The sequence below is a fragment of the Balaenoptera acutorostrata genome, chromosome 11 (genome assembly GCF_949987535.1).
Source record: "Balaenoptera acutorostrata chromosome 11, mBalAcu1.1, whole genome shotgun sequence".
In the NCBI taxonomy this organism is placed as follows: Eukaryota; Metazoa; Chordata; class Mammalia; order Artiodactyla; family Balaenopteridae; genus Balaenoptera; species Balaenoptera acutorostrata.
Genome location: NC_080074.1, coordinates 23,252,022 through 23,265,535, shown reverse-complemented (window position 1 = coordinate 23,265,535; position 13,514 = coordinate 23,252,022). Strand labels below are relative to the sequence as shown.

The 13,514-nt window shown below is 40.8% G+C and overlaps 1 protein-coding gene across 13 annotated transcripts in view; it reads right to left on the bottom strand.

Annotated features, from left to right (window-relative positions):
• Positions 1-13,514, bottom strand: part of ANKS1B (ankyrin repeat and sterile alpha motif domain containing 1B) — a 1,183,808-nt gene that overhangs the window by 40,909 nt on the left and 1,129,385 nt on the right. The window lies entirely within an intron of this gene.

Genomic DNA, 13,514 nt, shown 5'->3' with positions numbered 1-13,514 from the left:
TTGCTGTGAGTACATTCTCGTGGACAGATCTATCTGTAACATGAAATAACGTACACCTAACCTAAGGCTAAAATAGCAACATTTCATGTAGTATCAAGAAAAACCCCCTAAAGAAGAGAAAAACCCATTTGTCATTCATTCAGCAATTGAGTGGTTATACTAGGTAGGTGGCCCATGTGCTGGAAAAATGCAGAGTCTTCTTCGGGGGATGTCACCCAGACCTCAGATTGTGTGCAGACTCCGGTCTGCTGAAAGTGGTCGTCTAGTGCTGTGTTGAGAAGGATTCTGAGCCTGTGTCTGGGCTCCGTGGTAAGGAGGGTTGGGAACGACGTCTGCCATGGGAGAGGAAGAGGAACCAGCAGCACATGAAGTACACATCAGCATTCCTGGCTTGGCCTGATACAGAGAGCGGCTACAACGTTAATGCTGACTAATGTGACAGAGACGTGAACAGAACCTTCCAGAGTGCCGAGAAGGAAGAGCCGCACTCTGCATGACGGAGTGGGCAGGTCCTCGTCCATTCATTCAACCAACACTGGCTGCCTGCTAGGGGTGACTGACCTGGCTCTTAAAGGTTGGATAGGAATTTTCCATGTGGCAGAAGAGGACACAGAGGCTGTTTCAGCCGCACAATCAACACACACATACACATCTGGAAACGAGAAATAATATAGTAGGTTTGGGTAATTGGTGGGAGATGAGGCTGGTACAATAGGTTTGGAAGACTGTGACTTACTCCACCAAGCTGGGATCCACTGGAAGCTTTTAAGTAGGGACCAGATCTCTGTGGCAGAAAGATGGTTCTGGTGCTTGGACGGCCTGGAACGGCTAGAGGCTGAACACAGGGAGGCAGGAAGCTGTGGTGTAAATTCAACGGAGAACCTAAGCACCTGAGTTGCAGCGGATGCTCTGGAGAATGGAAGGGGAGCCACCACTCTGATGAGGAAGAATCAAGAGGATCTGCTGACTGATCCGGACAGAAGATGGGCGAGCGGGAGGACGCTGGGACAAAGAGGCCATCAGCCGAGATAAGGAACACTGGAGGGGAATGCGCTTTTGCATGAAACCCTCTTGAGTGTGATTATCAGTTTGATAATCAGGTGGGGATGTCCAGCAGGAAACTGGAAATAAGAATCAGATCTGGAAATCCAACCACATTGCGGGGGTGGCTGAGGATATGGGAGCAGATAAAGTGGCTCAGAGAGTGAACTAGAGCAGGTCTAAGACTCACCCCTCAGGGGATGGTTAATACTTAAGAAATGGGTAAGAACAGTCGATGAAGGAACCTGAAACCTGACAGCAGTATCCCAAGTCAAGAAGATTCCTTAGAAGGTGGGAGCAGTGCCTGACGCCAGGAGGACTAAAAAGGCCTAAAAATCTGTGCCTAGCACAGCGGCTGGCACACAGAGGAGTGGCTGCTACTTTTACTGGGTGAAACCCCTGCTTTGGGCAAGTAGAAAAATTTGTTGCTGATTTTATCAAGAGCAGCTTCAGGACAATGGTGACAGCAGACACAGAAAAGAACACGGTGCGATGAATGCCAAGAGGGGGAGCAGAGAGCTAGAAAGACAGGCAGGTCAGGACACAGGCTCTGAGGCTGAAATGAGGGCATCTGCGGTGATTTCTGTCCTGATACAAAGATTTCACATCGTATGTCCAGCCAAGCTGAACAAAGAAGAAAAGATAAAGGATGGTCATTTCTTTCTCTTTCGTGGGTGGCAAGAATCCCTGCTTTCCTAACTGGAGGCCGCACTGGGGTCCCAACGATGCAGGCTGTGCACAGGCCTCTAGGAATGGCGGTACTGGGGGTGGCCACAGGTTCCAACCTGCAGCCCAAACTGTACTTCTTTTTCCACTGAGTCAAGATAAGAAGATGATGGATCTGGCAGCCACAGAGTTCAAAGGGGCTGTGGGAGGTCTTCAGGGTAATGCACCTCTGTTAAGGCGATTATATTTCTACAAGAGATACGGATCCAACCTCTTTCTGGACTCTAGAGGATTTTCTGATGGTGTACGTTACAGAGCTTTAGAGAGGTCTATTCACACATAATTTTAATGAAAGATGAAAGCGCACAGAAAGAAGGTAAATATACTGAGTCTTCACTGGCTAACCAGGGAGGCAAGAAATCCAATAAGCGCTTCATTTTAGGAAGGCTTTTCAGATATCAAAATGCGAGCTCGGCGCTTCAGCCTGATCCCAGGCAGCTGAAGTCCCACCCTCCCCAGCTTCTCTTCAGTGTTGTAACCACCTTCTTCTTCTCCTGCCCAGGGACGAAGGCACGTAGTCTGGACACCACTGCTCACGTTACAAGCATCTGCTCTCAGGCAGCTTGGTTTCTATGACCTATCTTCATGCTTTGCTGCGTTTCTGGATGGTGAATACTCCCATATGTGTATGTTAAACATTGAAGCCTTACTTATTTGTATAAACAGAATTCTCTTCTTCAGGCCCATTTCCTCAGTAAAAATGCTCAGGGCAAACTTTCTTTTGTGGTTCCCTTTTGTTTCTAGTTGCTTTTTACTATGCCCCACTCTGTGGAATTTCTGAGGTTTCCCAGAGTCCTCAAATCCCCTCCCTTCAGTGCCAGCTTCACAGGAGAGACTAATTTGTAACGAGGACCTCTGCAAACCTAATCAGCTACGTACGGGTAATGCCCCAAATTAACTTAATTAACCTTTGCAGCATCTTGTTCTCCCACTGAAAGCTGAAAGAATACAGTGGTATTCCATTGTATTTTCTTCACAATTTCCCGAATTAAGATGATCATCCTTTTATTATTCTAAGAGAAACAGTATTTAGTTATACAGAGATGTTACATTTCTGAAACCTAAAATAAAATGCAACTTTTGAATCTTCAATTTAAAGCCAGTCCTTTATTTAGCACTTGGATTTATATTGTTTTTAAGCATCACACAGAACAGGGATCATAATTTTCTGTCTGGAGGTGGACACCTGAAATATTGTTCTTAATAAGAAAAGTAACTGAACACTTTCAGAGCTTTTTTTTTTTTTCCAAGAGGGATTTTTGGATTCACCAAGGAATGAATCAACCTTGGCGAATCCAAAAATTCACCATCTTTTTTCTTTTCCTTTTAAATTACAAATTATGAACTGCTTGGAATTTTTGTATCAAGTAAGAATTTGCCATTGAGCTTTTGTTCTAGCCTTACAGCACACCCTGAAAATATCAATAGTTTCTCATTTTCTAATGCAGAATCAACAGTATGAGAATATCCTTGTGAGACTGCAGGGACCTTTGCGTCTCAGAGCAGGACTTTCACAAGTGTGAATGAGAGCAAAGAGGTTTATAACAGGGAGTGGAAGCACTTCAGTTGTGAGCTGTAATGTTGGGCTTGAGTCCAGAGTGACATTTACGCCCTTCACAGGAATCAATTGTGCCGAGTAATCAGCACAGAGAGGAAAAGGAGTGAGGCAGTCCACGGGGAGGAGGTCACCGACCCTTCATTCTTACAATACCCCGATAATTGCCAGGGTATTTTAAGCACAGACTGGCACAGATTTCCCAATGGTCTACTGCCATCCAACTTAGAGCATATTTTAACCTACACACGGCTACCCTGAGAACGCTTTCTAGTTAGATATTCAGCACTGAGTCATAACTATTAATTTTGCCATATAATATTTTCCTTAGTTTCAACACTTAATTATTATATTCAGTTTCAGCAAGTAAATTAAAATAGGATCAAACAATTATGTTTGGTAGCCTCAAGTGACTTTCAAATGATTAAAAAAATACACCAAAAAAGCAATATTGTGGTGATTTTGTGTGCAGCAAAACCAGCTACGTTGCGGGGATTATTAAGAGAGAAAAAACAGACCGCAAATCAGCCATTTAAAATGAACTCTTACCCTTTCACTTTCTGGGGAAAGCTGAGTTTCAAAGTCACTTTCTGGCCTCCTAGCTGACGGGACGCCTTTCCTTTTGCTCCCCCGCCTGCTCTGTGAGCCTCTGCCGTCCCTCGGCGTCCGCCGCTCTGGGGTGGGGCTGTCTGCTCCCCTCATGCACCTGAGGACGGCCCACACCTTTCTCGATTTGTCTCGCTTATAATGACTAGCCCATGGTCTCAGGTGAACCCTATGAAGTTGCCATTTTTAAGCGTCAAAAATGGCTAAATATCAGCAATTTCATAGGGTTTGATCTAAAAGCTGCTGAAATCCATGATTGTTAAAGGAATGAGCAAATGAATTAATGTACAGTAACGAGGAAGAAGCCAGTTTTATAAAGAAGAACCATTGTCTCAGCCTCTCGACACATGGAGAACTCAGGAGACTTTTCAGAGAGCCGAGGTACTCAGAGGCAGGCATGGAGGGCTTTGAAGAACTTGGAGGAGAACCATGGATGTGACTAGAGATGCACCAAGAGATTCCTATGGCGTGGCAAACGTGCCACAGATCTTGTGAAGTTCAGCTTCAAGGAGGGAAGGGTTAGGACTTCGTTTTGGCAACAGGAAACTGGCTCAAACTGCAAGCAGTGAGATGAGAAGACTTCTTGAGAGGACAGAATGATTATTAGGGACAGCTGGGAAGTTTCTCCATCTGGTCTTTAATAATAGTTTCCCTCATCTGTCCCTAATGACTTAGGGGTTAAGTCTCATTTGGCTGGAAAATGAGGGTAAATGACCTCTCAAGGGCTCTTCTGGTCACAAGGACTCTGACCCAAAGACTGGGCGAATACAGAGCCTAAGTAAGGCCACGGGACAAGAACAGACAGTGGGCAAGCAGCAGCCATTCAAACTCCTCCTCCGGCATAAGACTCGGCTATTGTACTGCGGAGTAACTCACACACCCTGGCCGGGTCTGCATGGCACAAAGCAATGCCCTCTATCTCTATTCCTCTGGCCCTGGCTGGTATCCAGGCGCTGTGGCAGAATGTTCTACCAGGATAGCCTATCTACACAGCAGCCTTACTGGAATGCCCAGTGGACCAAGGCAGTGGTTCTCAAACTTTCGAGAGCATTCAAATAACATGGAGTGCTTGGTAAATAACAGACTGTTGGGCGCCACCCCTAGAGTTTCTGATTCAGTAAGCGCTACAGACCGAATGTTTGCATCCCCCCAAAGTTCATTTGTTGAACCCTAACGCCCAATGTGATGGTATTAGGAGGTGGGGCCTTTGCGAGGTGCTTAGGTCATGAGGGTGGAGCCCTCATGGATGGGATTATGTGTTTATAAAAGAGGCCTGAAAGAGCTCACTTGCCCCCTCTGCCAGGAGGGCATGGTGAAAAGACGGCCATCTATGAACCAGGAAAAGTGCCCTCGCCAGATACCAAATCTGCCAGTGCCTTGATCTTGGACTTCCCAGCCTCCAGAACTATGAGAAATAAGTTTCTCCCAGTGTACGGTATTTTTGTTCCAGCAGCACGAACAGACTGAGACAGTAAGTCTGCGGTAGGGCCTAAGATTCTGCATTTCTAACAAGTTCCCAGATGCTGCTGATGCTGCCAGTCTGGGGGCCACACTTTGAGAACTTCTGCTCTAAAGATGCAGTTGATCAATATGATTGAAAGTCACTGTCAGAACTGTTCTCTGCTGCTGTACATATAGACTCAGTTGTACTGCATCTTAACGTTAATTCAGAGAGACAATTTATCAAAACACACTATGCTCCACTTGACAAGTGATTTCCAAAAATCCTTAGTTAGCAGTTAGCTGCAGCTCTTGGTCTTCAGAGCAATTAACAAGTATTATTTAATTCACCCTTGGTTCCTCGGGGACTGTGAAAGTATAAAACACCCTGCACATAAAATAAAGAGTTTGGGTCCTGAAGACAGATTCTAGAGTTATGTCCAGAACAGATGCTGACCAGATAGAGCTGATAAGCCCAGAGGTCACGCTGGAGATGTATGTTTTCTCGTAAAAGTTCCCCAGCTCACCCTCAACTAGGAACACAGACAAGATATTAAGTTATGCCCCTGAGAGGTGTGACAAGCAAACATCAATGCGTCTTCTTGGACTGCTTCTGGGAGTATAAATTGGAACAATGTTTTTGTAAGGCAGTTTGGCAATACTTACCCAGAGTTTCAAGATGTGTATACTCTTTGACCCAGTCATTCTACATTTAGTGGTTTATTCTAAAGACATAATCAGACCAGCTGCAAAAGACTTAGGTAAAGGGATGTTACCCATAGTATTGGTTATAATTGGAAAAAATTGAAAATGACCTAATGACCAAAAAGGGGAACTGGTTAAATAAGTTTGGTTCAGTTATGGATTGGAATATTGTTCAACCAGTGCAAGTAATATTGGGGATGAATAGTTATTGGAATAAAAATGTTTCAAAATATATTGTACTTAAAAATAGATTATAAACAGGCTCAGAATATTTCCATTTTTTGTAGAAAAGTGATGCTTATAAATGCATAACTAATCAGTCTGGAGGATTACGTACAAACGAGGTGTTAACAGAGGGGTGTTTACCACTTCTGGGTGGTAAAACTACAGTTGTTTTTATTTCTCTTTTCTATATCCCTATTTGAAAGTTGAATAATAATGAATGTGTATTGCTTTTGTAAGAAGCAAATGTAAAGTTTAAAAAATTTAAGATTTTATAGTTAGAAAAGTCAACTGTAAACATGAGCAAAACACAGGGACTTTTTCAGTCAATCACATTTAAGTACAGCTTCAGAGGTGTGTGTGTGTGTGTGTGTGTGTGTGTGTGTGTGTGTGTGTGTGTGTGGTGTCATCCTGAATTTATGAAGGGACCCAATGATAAGCTCCTTCCTCCAGGGCCTCCTCTACTCACTACAGTAAGAGCACAGGAGGGTATGTTTGGATTCCTGTCTTAGCTCCACCCTTTTCAAACTATGTGGCTAGGTATTTTAACCTCCCTTTGTCTTAGTTACTTCATCTGTAAAATGGGTATGTTTATATAGCATCTCCTTTGTGGAGTTGCTGTGAGATGACATAATTCAGTGCCTAGTATGTAGTGAACATCAACAGATTTGGGCTATTACTGTTATTCTGAGGATTAATGCTTTCGCTTAGCTTTTCAAAGCACAGCACACCACTGGCAAAGGAGGGCAGAAGTAAAATCAAAATCTGTCAGTGTAACTGAATAATCTCTGTGGAACATGCTCGGACTGCAGTGAAATGGTGGTTGCAACAGTGAATGTTCAGCAGAACAATATATCTGAACCAAAAACAACTGACTCACTATGTTTAGAAAGAGAGCTTCAGACAAGTGGAAATTAAAGACAGAAGAGGCGCATGACATCTTTCAGTGATGTGGAGCAGTGAGGGTGTCACATGGGAGAAAAGCCAGTAACGAGAGTAATAAAAACAGAAATAAAAAGTAAAGAGAACTGGGGTATGAAGATGATATGGGATAAGGTGATTGGGACCGTTTGGTGTTCCACTGGGAAGACTCCTAGGAAAATACAATACTCACGAAGCAAAAAGTACACACGAGCAAAGCACAGTGACAGGGGTTAGAAGGGCAGCTGTTTCGTTGTGTGTATTGCTATCTTAATACACACACAGACACACACACCACATTCAAGGGCTTAGACCTGTATTCACCTTACAGGCTTAGACCCGTATTTATTTTGTGCAGTACTTTTGAGAGAGTGAAAGATAAAGCTTGATTCTTCCCTGAAACTTGGGCAACAGAAACTTTTAAAAAACAGTTGTTTATAGGGTTTTTTCCCAGCCTGGTTCCTAAGAAGTAGTCCCTGAAATTATTTCTGAAAATGACAATTCCTCATAGAAGGGATTTGTATGAGGACAGAAGGACTAAACATGACTTCAGTTTGAGCCTCTCCTAAGGAAAGATGCCTCTTAATTTAACATTTCCACCTGATTCTAAAATCTACCTTTCTTCAAGCTTTCCAATCCATTCTCTGCCATTAATTTCTTTCCTTGCAAGCACAGAAAAAAGATGCTCTTCACACTTCAACCAAGGCACAGACCATTATTTGGAAATCTATATTAAAATTCAACTTCAGAACTGCTTCCAGATTAAAAGTTTAAATATCATATAAAGTTAAAGGGAACAGACTCAACAAGAAGTCCGAACCATGGTGAAACTGTCTAAGCCCTTTGGGAAATAGAGGTTCCAAAACCGAAGTACACTGGAAGATTTGCTTACTCCTGACTTAAACATAATTTTAAAATATTTCCTTTCTTACATCAGAAAGGCCGATTTCTACCTTATTATAGTTGAGAACAGATATTTCTTTTTCTTTTCTTTTTTTTAGGGAAATGTCCTTGAACGCAAACACCTGTGACACCTGTGAACATTTCTAACCGTCAACTATGGGATTAGGGAAGGTCAGATTTCAGAGTATTAAATTGAATAGAATGGCCTACCTCTTACAGTAGCAGATGTTTCCTTATGGTATATTTAATGAGGCAAGTGACAGAGTGCTATATATTAGTGATAAATATTCCCTGGGGCAAAACTCAGGGTTAGGGGATGGGGTATGAGTAAGTCTAGGGAGGTAAAATGGAATAGTAGGACCTCCTGTTGCCAGAACAAATCCCTCATTTCACCAAACATTATACCTCTTGGAATCTTGAAGTGGGAGCTAATCATGCCAAAGAGAACTGCAAGGCCCAAGCAATCTATTTATTGCTTTGTGAAGTTCAGTCCTGTGGACACATTAGTTAAAAGAAGCAACTCCCAATAGAAGTAGGAACAAATTACCTCCCCTAAATATGAAATGCAAGATTACATATAACATTGTATCTACAGTGTACCTTCATTTTTTTCTCGCTTTTGGCAATGGCCTTTAAAAACTGGAAAGAAGAGTGCAGGGTCCCTAAGTTTCTGAATACTCTCTTACATACTGTATACATAGAAAACCAGGGTAAGGACCCCGTCAGAGGCGTGGAAAAACAAATGAAATAATCCAAAGCAAATCTATCCATCAATTTACTTGTTTTTCCAGCGTTTGGAGGAGGAGGTCACGTGTTTTAAGATTTTACTGAGCTGCTAGACCTTTCACAGGCATTACTTTATGGAACCATCACAGCTACTTCCTAAGGTAGCTATTATACAGCAGACCCTGGGGATACAGCACGCACGGTTCCTGCCTTCTAAGGGGCGCAGGGCAGGCGTAACCAGATGTCACACAGTGTGATGTGAGGTGTGACAGAGGGAAGGTTCCATGTTCTGCGGGGAATATGTTAGGGTAGCGTCGTATTCAGGACCACAGAGCTAGGATTCCTCTCAGGAATCCTTTTAGAAAGGAAGACTCTGCTCTGAGCACAAATCTGGCTGGAAAACCCAACCAGGAACATAAAGGCAGCACTAAATGAATGTGTTCAGATTAAACGGGTATCTTTTACAACTCCTCACATATTACTAATATGTTTTAAATTTTTAATTTTAAATAGACATGTCTGTAAAGCTGTCATGGGAAAGGAAATAAGCGGCCCAGTTGTACCACTAAGGTGCAAAATAATTCATAGAAATTATTCTTCCTAAAAGTATGCCTCAGTATCAAGACATGGATAGTCTCGTAGGCTTTTATTAAAAACAAAACAAAACAAAACTCTAAAAGATAAGGCAAAAACTGCAATTTTACTTTAAAAATGATCAGGGTTTCTTGCAAGTTTCTATTGATTCTTTTTCACTAAACACAATTCAGAAGATAATTCTTCCAGGGACGGGGGGAATCTTACAATGAAAACCTGCATAAAAGTGTTTACAGCAGCTCTATTCATAACTGCCAAAACTTGGAAACAATCAGGATGGCCTTCAATAGGTGAATGGATAAACAAACTGTGGTACATCCATACAATGGAATACTACTCAGTGATAAAAAGAAGTGAGCTACAAAAGACACAGAGGAACCTTAAATGCATTCTGCTAAGTGAAAGAAGCCAGTCTGAAAAGGCTACCTACTGTATGATTCCAACTACATGACATTCTGGAAAAGACAAAACTGTGGATATAATAAAAAGGTCAGTGGTTGTCAGGCGTTACGGTAGCAGCAGAGAGAAGAGGTGAGTAGGTGGAGCTCAGGGGATTTTTAGGTTGTGAAACTATTCTGTATGGTATCGTAATGGTGGACACATGACATTATGCACTTGTCAAAACCCAAAACACTGTATAACACAAAGAATGAACGCTAATGTAAACCATGGACCTTAGTTAATAATAATATATCAATATTGGTTCATAACTGTGACAAATGTACCGCACTAATGAAAGATGTTAGTAATAGGGGAGACTGTGAGGTTGCTGGTGATGGAGGGACCTTTCTGTGCTTTATGCCCAATTTTCTTGTGAACCCAAAACTTCTCTAAAAGTTAAGTCTATTAATTAAAAAATCTTAAGACAGTTTGAAGAGGAAAGAGACTGGTTAACCTGAACAAACAAAGAGAGAAGTGATTCCATATTGTAGAATGATATGAATTACTATCATCTCACACATGTTAGTTAATTATGGTGTATTTTTAATTGAAATAATAGGTGTATAATAGAACACCAGGAGAGTAGTGTAGAATTATCTTTATTTCAGAACTGATGGGACCTTAGAGATGAATAAACAGGTTTATATAAACTCAGAAAATAACCAATCATGACTACCTGAGAAGGGAAAACTGTGTTTGGTTTCTGCTGGGGCAAACTGAACGTGTTAAAGTAAGTGTTATGGAAAGAAATATTTATAGTTGCTAAGGATGCAAAAAATATCTCCTGAAATTTTTATTTATGTTAGTACATTGGAATGTAGCCCAAATTACTACATATGTCTGTACCTAAATGGTTTAATTTAGTTGGTACTAATCTTACACACTCTTTGAGGGTTCCTAAAGTTATTTCTTTATCAACATAAATGATCCACCTTTTCAGCTATTTTATAACTCAGGACAATAAACGTTCCACTGGCACATGTGAGAGGTGGTACAGCCTGGGCATTCGAGTGTGGGTGGTGGAGTTAGACTGCCTGGGTTCAAATCCTGGTTCCACTACTCACTGGCTGGGTGACCTTGGGCAAGTTACTTAACCTTCCTTGGCCTTTGTCTCCCCATATGGAAAGTGGGGACAATAGCAATACTTATCTCATGATTAAATGAATTAATGTACATTTCACTTGTGCAGGGCCTGGCCCACAGCTCTCAAGTGTTAACTGTTATTAATCCCAGTAAACTGATTTTAGGAGAACACGCCTGATGGCAACATGGTGATACTCTATGGTGATACTTCTGCTACTCCTAGAATTAATGTTAACATGTTGGCCTCCTCCACTTAATTGTACTCAGTGACAGCAGGAGCCAAATTGTAGTCATCTTTGTTAACAAAACACATTTAAGGAAATAGTTCTCAGAATAAGGAACTACACTGATTTACTTCTTACTGGGAAAGAAATTTTAATTTCAGCTAAAATTCATACTGTTGAATTGAAAACTTTTTTTTTTTCAATCGAATTGAAAGAGGAAACCAGGTAAAGTTTTAGTGCACCATACTTTGGCCCAGTGACATTACGGTATATTAATTTTAAGATCATCTGTGCCCTTAAGTATTTCCCCTGGGGAGACTGGATTACACTGGGACTTTTGGCTGAAATGCAACCATGTTGAAAAGAGAGAAAACAGCAACTGGAGGTTCAAACTGAACGTTAACTGCAAGTTGAGATCCACACCATTTTTAGTTGGTGAGGGCTCTAATTCACAATTCAATAGTTCCAGATAACAGATCAAATCTGCGCTTCTGGTTTTGAAAGGCTCTGGTGAATCCAGTGCGTGCAACTTCAGCTACTGTATCAAAGACTGATGTTTATTTAATCAAGATGGTAAATAAGGGTTTATGATATCCTAAGAAGCAATAAAGTTATTATCTTCATGTAAACTACCCAAAATAAACACCAAGGGCAGCAAACTGGAAAAACACCCCAAAGAACAGAAGACTGGCTTCTAAATAGATGGCCTTTTCATTTTAAGCAATAGACAAGTATTTAACTAAATTATTCTCCACTGAGACTATTAAAATGGTTTTGCTATTGCTATCCAAATGGAATTTCAGACCCACTTAATTTCAAAATATTGAAATTCAAATCACAGATTTGGTGTATTTTAAATGGTGCTGTGTGCTCTATGAGCTATTTGTGCTCATTACCACATCGAAGTGGCTGGACTCAGATGTATTACGTCAGAGATGCCAAATTAATTTCTTAGACATCTTCATAAATAGCTCTAAAATTATTATGAGGCTTGATGATTGAAAACCTTTCCCATTTCTTATTGTTCACTGGTGACATAATTTAGATCAGATAGATATTTAGTATACAAGATTCCCAGAATTATAAAACCAGGAATAACCCTAATGGGCATCCAGTCCAATGTCCTTACTTTCTAAGAAAATGAGGCCCAGAACAAGCAGGTGAATGTAGTAGTTAAGAACTTGGGCTCTGGAGTCAGACAGACCCAGTCCCAGATTGGCAAGTTATTCACTGCCGGACCTTGAGAAAGTTATTTAAGCTCTCTAAGCCTCAGTTTCTCCATCTGCAAAATGGGATCAACAATTGTACTAATCTTTATAGCTTTGCAAGTAAAGACTGGATGAGCTGAACACTCAAAGTATTCAGCACAGAAGACTGGCACACTGTAACTACTCAGTAAATGCTACCAGTTATTATTATTATGACTAAAAACTGACTCCTAAGGCAAGTAAGCAGCAACAGAACTGGAACTTGAGTTCCTGCATGCGTCACAGTGTTTTTCATCTAAACACAGTACCTGGGATAAAGATTCACTGGTCCTGACAATTTAAGTATAACTACATCAAATAGAAGGATAACTGTTTCAGTTTTTGTGCTACTGAAATGATCAAAATATTAAAATGACGATTACATACTGAGGTGTCAAATTCATGAAGATTCACATGTATTTAGCTTTTCGTGAGCAATGCACATTACATGTTTACCTTTGTAACTGTTAAATTATATGCTTTTAAGTATTTCCTACCAAAAGCTGCTCATATAAAATAAATGACAAAAGTTAGGGTTCACTTGCTAATGATCTTAAATTTGACCCTGATTAGTTGCTATACGGACTATGTCCGATATTCTTAATTTGTATCATCAGTCAGATATCACCATATCCTCTACACATCTGCTATGGAGGAAGAAGAATAAGGACACATGAAAGAAAAAGGTCACATGGATCTGTAGTGTGAGTGAGAATCGGTTTGGCTAATACAGACTCGTCAGAACCCAGCAGCCACCAATCACAGACATTTGGAATTGCCATTTCTGTCAACATTGTGTCCTTATATGATTCAGCTCAGAGTTGAATGTTTTTCTTACATTAAAACATGAATAATTAAGAAGGCTCATAAGGAATATTAGCTTTTTATAATATGCTCTCAATATTCTGCATTTGTTAATTTTTAGTTAGTTGGCAGTCTTTTCAATAAATATTCTCAGACTGTCAAGTGGGTGCTTAAAATATTTTCTTGTAGTAAACTAAAGGTCATTTTTCTCCTAATCTGGAGAATGATCAATGTATATAAAATTACTTTAAATCTTTAAAAATAAGAGTAACTGAA